We start from the raw sequence: 9,108 nt of genomic DNA, 5'->3' as shown, positions 1-9,108 counted from the left end.
TGGTTTTTTATCCCTTAATTTGCTCATTCTCTCTCTCTCTCTCTCTCTCTCTCTCTCTCGTCTAATTATAAACTAATAAAAATAAATATTTTTAATTTTTGAAAATTAAAGGAAAAAATTGTATCAAGACCCCAATTATAATAACCTCATGTGACTTGCCCCTTTCATCTTTTCCCAAAAACTGTATTTAATGTGTCCGGGCCCTTCCATGTCAGCCATATAGAGTAAAGGTACTATACTTTTCCATAAATTGCCCTTCTCCTTCTTCACTAGAACGCAGCGCCCTCATCAAGACTGTTCATAAGGGAAAGTCAAATCTCATTTAATGGCGATTTGATAGAGGAATTAGAAAGAAATTTCCCCCCATCTTTCTCTATCATGAGCAATAACTCTCTATTTAATTGTTTGGGGTTTTTGCTCTTCAATACTCTTCTTGTCCTAAAATTCTCTCAATAACTCCTTCTACCTTCCCTTCATTAATGGCTAAGAAGGCTATCATTTGCATGGTCTCATTAGGTGATAAAACAGTTTTTTAAAGGTTTTAATCCTAAAATCCATCCTAATTATTCTCATCCCACATGAACTACAGTTTCAAATATCCTAATTATCCTAATCTATTACACGATCACCAATCTTCTTATTTTCAAATTTTTGTTTAAATTTGATATTGGTTATATCTGATCACTTGACATTTTTATGTGAACTACAACTTCAAATATGATCACCAAACTTCTTATATGCCTTCAAACTTTTGCTTAAATTTAACATAAGTTATATTTGATCACTCGACATTAGGGGTGTCCATTCGGCCCGGCCCGGCCCGCCCCGGAAAACCGGGCCCGGGCCAGGCAAAACCGGTTGCCCCAGGCCCGGGCCAGCCCTTTTTTTTTAATCTTTTTGTAATTTTTTTAAATTTTTCCAAGAAAACAAAGCAAAAAATAAGCACAATTTTAATAAAAAAATTATATTATTAATCATTTGTAATTATGTAATTTATAAATATTAAAAATTATAGAAATTAAAATGATAAAATGATATAAAATAATTATAGATTTTATAGAAATAAACAAAATTAAAAATAATTATAGAATTCAAAGAGCCCCAAGGCCCAAGGCTCAATCAAAGACCTCTAAATATATAATGTTGTGCCTATAATTTGAACCACTAAACTCTTTTCCAAACTCCTAAATTTTACCACTAGACTAAGTTTCCCAAAGCATTCATGTCATTCATATATTATACATAAAAAAATTGTAAATACTTATAGAAATAAACAAATTGTATTATACATAAACATTTATATATATATAATTATATATAACAGTTTTATATATATTATCTACTAATAATCTGATATTTAATTATATATATGTATTATATATATATATATATATATTAATTATATATACTGGTTATTATAATTATATATATATAGTTAATATATATCTTTATTATATATACTATATATATAGAGTATAATAAATTATATACACATATATTATACATATATAAGAGAGAGTAATACTACTGTATACTTATATATACTTATAAATTTATTATACAGATATAATATAAACTAGAGTATAATTATATACTTGAAGAGATGAGAGAGAGGAGAGAAGAGAGAGAGAAGAGAATGTTAGGTGTGTGTTTCTATAATATTATATAATATATAAATCATTATATATAGATATAATTAATTATATATATATATTAATATAATATTATTATTTATATTATAATATATAAATAAAATAGAAGAGAGAGAGAGAGAAGAGAAACTTATGTCAACATTAAGTGCGTACGTCCATTTAAAGTTTACTTATCATTGTAATTATTACACTTTGAATTGAGTTACAAATTGTGGTTGATTCCCATCTGTTGAACTTGATCTAGCTCAATTCTAAAACCTATATTTGGTAACATAACACATATATTAGAAATTTTGGTTGAAACGCTGAGAGTCGTATGGTTTGAACCTTCACCACCCTGTCATCAATTAACGGTTTCGAATAAATATACAATTTTTACATAGCTCGACGGAGGGTCAAACACAGAGGGTTCACCCGCAAATTGTTGTTGGGTTTAGAATATGTAATCTAAGTTTAACGGATATCATATATAATATATATACTATATGATATTATATATATATATATATATATATATATATATAATATTATATATATTATATATATAACTTATATATAAGGTATACACTGTATATTTATATATACTTATACATATTTTATACATATATTTAGCATATTATTAGAAGAGAGTAATAAATATATATTATTATTTCATATATAAGTAGAAAATATACTATATATATATTATATATAATCATATATTATATATATCATATAGTATTAGCTATATATTATATATATTATATAAGAGTATACACTGTATACTTATATATACTTATACATTCATTAAGAGAGAGTATATGAGAATATAATATACATATTATCTATATAAGTGGAAAATATACTTATATACATGCATATATATAAATATATCTATAATATATAAATATATACTTAAATGATTATAATTATATAATATATTAATATAATATATGAGGAATGCGAAGCTTGGTCACAGTTGCTCAATAAACTTGTAGTGAATGTGGCTAAATCTTAGTCGCCTAATCTACGCATTGGAGTTTGTGAAATGAGATAGAGATCTATTCGTTTGAGGTGTATGTAGGAGGTAAGATTATCCACATTACTACCAAGTTTGCTTGGAGGCAACTTTGGTACAAGGTTTCCTCCATTTCTCTCTACTCATCATTGCTCGTATATATATATAAATGGAGTATGCTTGTACCAACAAAGCCAAAAGTTATGCTTGAAAATCGTGTCAATCCCTCCCTAGTTTTTACACACGTGCAATGCACGTGATTTAATACCATGATTAAGTATTTTTGGCAGTTTGTGCTCATTTTTTTCTTTAAACTCTTACATCCCGATTATTTTTTTATGTTTGTTTAAATGGGATACACCCAATTTAAATTTTCATGTTGATATTTGAATTGACAAAAAACAAATATAATTTAAAAATAATTTGAATTTTCATATTATTTTTGACCGATATGAAACTAAGCTTTATTTGAGAAAGTATAGCATTGCAAAGTGAAAAATATTAAAATAGTGTTATACAAGGAAGGTGAATATTTAAAACCAATATGGCAAAATGATTGATTTAAAGTATGTTAAAACGATGCAAAAGAGAATATGAAGTTTATTCCTAATCATTGATAGACTTCATAAAAAAATATAAATTAAAGATTAATGCTAACTCTAGTATACTTTTATATGATAAAAACATCCACATAAGAATATAAAAGTACTGAAAAAAATTCATGAAACTCCCTTCTAAAGATTCCTAATTTCACTCAAAATAATTAAACTATTCTATAAAATATTCATAAAATATTGTTTTTATTTCTTCTATTTTATTTTTTATTGAGTTAAGATCAATCCTTCTTCAGGTTTATCATTTATCATTTCTCGGACAATTCTAGAGTATTGTCTTCATCATCTACATCAATTGTGACATCAGGCTAATTTTGTATTTTTTATGCTATTATCTTTCCTAGGCTCGTTAATTTTTTATCATCTCATTTAACTTTACAAAGAAGTCAAATGTACTTATGATGTTCAACACAAACTGCTCAAAATATAGACTTTGATTTTTTTTTCTATTTCAATGAGAATAAATATTAATTTCATATATATAAAATTCTTTGTGTTCCTAATTTATTACTTAAATAAATTAGAAGCTATCTCTTTATTTTCCTCTAAAATGAATTCTTCTGATGTGCATCCAATAAGAATTTCTGTTATTTCAATAATATTACCTTTGCTCTATCCTTATCATTTTTCATAAAGATCTAAAATAAATACCTGCATTATTCATTACTAATTTCTCTTAGATTATAATATTAATATTTAATTTGAAGAACACAGTATGGAATTTATGAATACTTACTAATTTTTCTTATGTCTTCCATGGAGATTTTTTCTTTGATTAGGATAAAGTTATTAAATTATTTTTTAATGTAACTCATTCAGTGCTTCATTAATAGATATGTCTTATGTTAATGCCAATTCAAGTGATTCATTGACGTTTTCTGAATTTTAGATTTATTTCCATCACTTTCCCATTTGCAATGGAAATAACTCAATTCTTTTAAAGTTATCTCTAAATATTCTAATAGTTTCTCCATATGTAATTCCTTGTATTCTTTTACCCTATAAATATTATTAACGTCAAAGATTAAAGTTTCTAAATTAAAATCAATTAATGCTAAGGTATAATATTATAGTGTTTTATCATTTCTATGGATTTAAACATCTATCAATTAATGTTACGAATGTATTTTGGCTACCCCAACTTATTACTAAAATTATATGAAATTACTTTAATTTATATAGTGCCGATAATTTTTAATCTATAATATTTTTAAAAATTTTATCCATTAACCGGATGTTTTTAATCAATTCTTATTGTTTTTGTTTACCAGTATCAACTTAGACTATTCTTAGATGCTGAAAATGGATAGTAAATCCCTAAATTATATATATATATATATATATATATGAAAAATACCAAACAATTACACTTTTCTTTGCTAAGTTTTAAAATTTTAGCCCATTTTTATGGTTTTGAACTTTGAAGGTGTGATTTGTAATTTTTAAAATTTTGAAAGAGTTTTTAAAAAAATTATTTTTAAGTTTGGTATTGTAAATTCTATGTTTCATGTGTTGGTGGTAATTTTTTAAATGTTAGTATATTTCTTGTAACTCAAAAATTTTTAGGGTGTCTTTTGTAATTATTAAAACTATAGATTAATTTTGAAAAATATTAAATTTCAGCGGTCTACCAATCGACGAATTTGATGTGTGCTAGTTAAAAATTTTGAAAATTTAGAGTTTTTTTATAATTTTTAAATTTTGAAGGAGTTTTTTAAAAATTTTGAGGTTAATTTCGGCAAATTTTAATTTTTAGGTGTCTAAGGGTAATATCTTGAATTTATCTTATGTTATTTACAAATTTTAGAATTTTAGGGTGGCTTTTTATAATTTGAACTTTTGAAGGTGTTTCTATAATTTTTGAGATATTGAGGGTGTTAATTAAAAAATTTAAATTTAAATATTAAAATTTTTAGGTGTATCATGGTAATCTCTTGAATTCATCTGTGTTGTTTGTAAGTCTTAAAATTTTAGAATTTTAATGTGCTTGTCTGTAATTTAAACTTTTGAGGGTGTTTCTATAATTTTTGAGACATTGAGGTGTTAACTGTAAATTTTAAATTCTTTACAAACTGATGTTAATTTTTTAATTTCATATTTTTTATTTTAAGTTTTGAGACATTAGGATGATTTTTATAATTTTAAACTTTTCAGGGTCTTTTCTGTAATTTTAAAACTTTTTATGGTTTTTTTGCAATACTTCATGTATTATAATATGTTATCTACTTGTAATTTCTTTATCTTAACAAACTAATATCATTTTTATATTTTATATATTTTATTAATATTAGTTTTTTAAATTATTAAGCTAAACGTGGTTCACATAGGATTAGGATAAGATATGATTATGATTAGGATAGATGAAGATATAAATAAAATATTCAAAATAGTGAAGGGAAATATTGACCATTAAAAATTAGAATTTGATTATAGATAAGATAGTTCAAACTATAAAGGGGTATATTTGTCTAAAATAGATTGCCCGGACCCGGACCCGGACCCGGGTCTGGCCCGAGTTTTCGGGCCAACCCCGGGCCGGGCTGGGCCGGTTTTTTGGACACCCCTACTTGACTTGTTATAATAGATCAAATCTATCGCTAGCTCCCATCTCATGTCTTAAAAAGAATATGCCTATACGATATCTGTTGCGTGCATATATCCGCTGAAGAATTTTTTAGTTAGTTTAGAGAAAGAAATTTATAAAGCAGCATGCCAATTTTCATATTTTTTTTTTAAATTAAAGTTCACGTTTTGGATATTTGACGTCTTATAATTTTCTTTTGGCTAGAAAGTTAAAATAGACTGCTGAAATTTTCAAAAATTTTCAGCAGGTTGATAGCACAAAATATTTGATATAGTATTCTACCTAATCCTATCCTAATTTCTAATAACTAGAAAAAGAAAATTAGCATCTATCATTATAAAATATGTAGAAATAAAATAAAAAATTGATTTCAATTAAATGTAGAAGCAGAATAAAAATTGGTCTCTCAAACTCATTCACAATTAGACTGCTCAACTCTCATTATCTCCAAATTAATAAATAATATGTGTATAGAGTTAAAAAGAAAGTCGGAGGAGTCTTCCTCTCTCAGTATCAGTTCCTAATTTCTTGAAAATTTTTTGGTGATCGTGAAGGTCACGGTGTCGGTTGGGAGCTTCGCATGAGTTGTATGATCAAATGTTTTGATTTTTAATTTCGTATATTAAAGATTTGTCTTTTTTATTTTTTAAGGTTTCACCCGTAAGATGTAGCTATACGTAGTAAAGGTAGAAAATTATTCCTTGAACAGTTGAACCAAAGGATTATAATACTTCTACAATTTGATTTGTATGCGAGCTCAACAGAAAGGGCATGGGAAAAAAAAGATATTCGACTTGTGCTTGTGCTTGAAGATGGTTGTATATGCGGGGTGGCAAATGGGTCGGGTCGGGTCATAGTTGACCCGACCCATATAAGTATGATCCGATCTGACCCGTTTAATAAATGGGTCAATATGATCCGACCCGTTTATTAAACGGGTTACCGATCCGACCCATATAAGCCAAATGACCCGTTTATCAAAACTCACTTCAATAAATAATATTTCGCCAGTTTTATTTAACAAATTTGCCTTATAATTGCATAAATTGCTATAAGAAGAATCATAATTGCAATTCCTAGTATACAGAGAGAGATTCCAAATCCTAAGGAATTACAATTAGACACCAACTATCAGGAGTATCAAAATAATCACTCAGGAGGGAGGCCATTTCTGCAAAATTCTAACTTTTATACACACTACAGATAAAACTAAACAAAAGATGTGAGGCCAAGACAAATGAAAAACTCAAATCATGTTCACAGTCGCCGGCGACTCTCGCCCTCAACGTCTACAAGATCTCACGCTCCCATCTCAAGTCCCTAAGCTTCCTATCCTTCTTCGTACCTAGAATCCTCCACCCTCTTCTTCTCCATGTAACCCCTCACTATCCGATCAATCACATCCGGATCGCTAGGCACGGCGGCGCTCGCCTCCCCGAGATAACTGCCGAACACGACGTTGACGGAGGGGCAACCGTATTGGACGATCTCGCCGTCAGGCTTGATGGTGACGACGTCGACTTTGGCGCCTGTGACGTTCTAGAGGCCGCTGGCTTCGCGGAGCATATCATCAATCATGGCGTCAGCATCGGGACTACGTCGGCGAGTTGACGAGGTGTCCTTGGTTCTACCGCTGTTGATTCTCTTCGGAGCCATCGGAGACCAGAGAAGATACTGGGGAAATTTGGGGATTTTTTAAGGGATAATTTGATGCGGGAGGATTAAGGGGTCGGTGTTTGATAAATAGGTAAATACGTGTCAGTCGGGTCAACTCGAATTGACCCGTTTAATAAATGGGTAAATCTGAGTTGACCTGTTTATGACCCGATCCATGTAATTCAATCCATACCCATTATAAATGGTTTGGATCGGGTTGGATTGATGGGTCAGGTCATAAATTGCTACCATGATATACGCCGGGGCAAAAAAATTTGGTGCTTGTAGGAAACAAGTTGGTCAAGTGGCGTTCAACACATCTTTAACTAGGTATGAGCTATCGTATTATTTACTTGTTCAGAGAATTCTCAGAAAATGGAACGTAAATTGAAACTTGTTGCTAGGTGTTATATACTTGACATACTATAATGCATTCTTTTATTTCCTTAATTGTGATTATATTCTATATTTTCAGGTTCAGAGCTCTATTTTGTATATAATTAATTGGCTTATGCCGTTCTTCTCTCAGCTTATGTAGTCTTTATCAACTTTAATTTTGCACTTGCAGGTTGTCCTTAGCTAATAGGCCTGAAATTCTCTATATTTACATCCAAAATTAAACTTTTCAATAAATTATATAACATGTCACATATAACTCCCCAAAGCTTTCTATAATTACATCCGCAACCAAACTTTTCAAATTATACAACAAACTCTTAGCTAATAGGCCTGAAATTCTCTATATTTACATCTAAAATTAAACTTTTCAATAAATTATATAACATGTCACATATAACTCCCCAAAGCTTTCTATAATTACATCCGCAACCAAACTTTTCAAATTATACAACAAACTCTTAGCTAATAGGCCTGAAATTCTCTATATTTACATCTAAAATTAAACTTTTCAATAAATTATATAACATGTCACATATAACTCCCCAAAGCTTTCTATAATTACATCCGCAACCAAACTTTTCAAATTATACAACAAACTTTGATTTTAACATTAAAAAAACTATTTCATTATTTATAATCTAAAAAGCTTTTTCATTATTCTGTCAATAAATTATAATATTATTTATTTTTCTGCTTCTAAAGAAAATTCAAAATATAAAACAAGTAAGTCTACGTGCAACACACATGCAACCGACAATATGACAAATTTCAACTAATACATCTTCCGGAATTGTATTTTGAAAATAAATGGGGAAAATATTAAATTTGGTTTAAAAACTTATATGAAATTAGTGTACTTCTTTTGCTTTGACTTTTTATAACCCAAACCCACGCCATAAAATACTTCGCAACCTATTTATAATAGAAGGACAATTTTCCGTTTTAGACCTATTTAGAAACTTATTTTTAAAAACGATCTACTTTTAAAATAATTGCCAATTTCGACTCAGTTTCAGCCAACTGGCTGAAACTGGATTGAGTTTGGCGAAAAAACTTAAACAACTTCATGAGACTTGAAGTCCCGTGAAGTTTAAGCCTCACTTAACCAGCTTGATTAAGAGGGACAACACTTCAGGGACTTGAGAAGCTTAAAACTTAAAAAAAAACAGTGGCCTCCACTTCTATCTCTCTCTCTCTAAACCCAAA

This window comes from Asparagus officinalis, chromosome 5, assembly GCF_001876935.1.
Source record: "Asparagus officinalis chromosome 5, Aspof.V1, whole genome shotgun sequence".
Lineage (NCBI taxonomy): Eukaryota > Viridiplantae > Streptophyta > Magnoliopsida > Asparagales > Asparagaceae > Asparagus > Asparagus officinalis.
The sequence above is the reverse complement of the archived record's forward strand: the minus strand, read 5'-3'. Positions refer to the sequence as shown.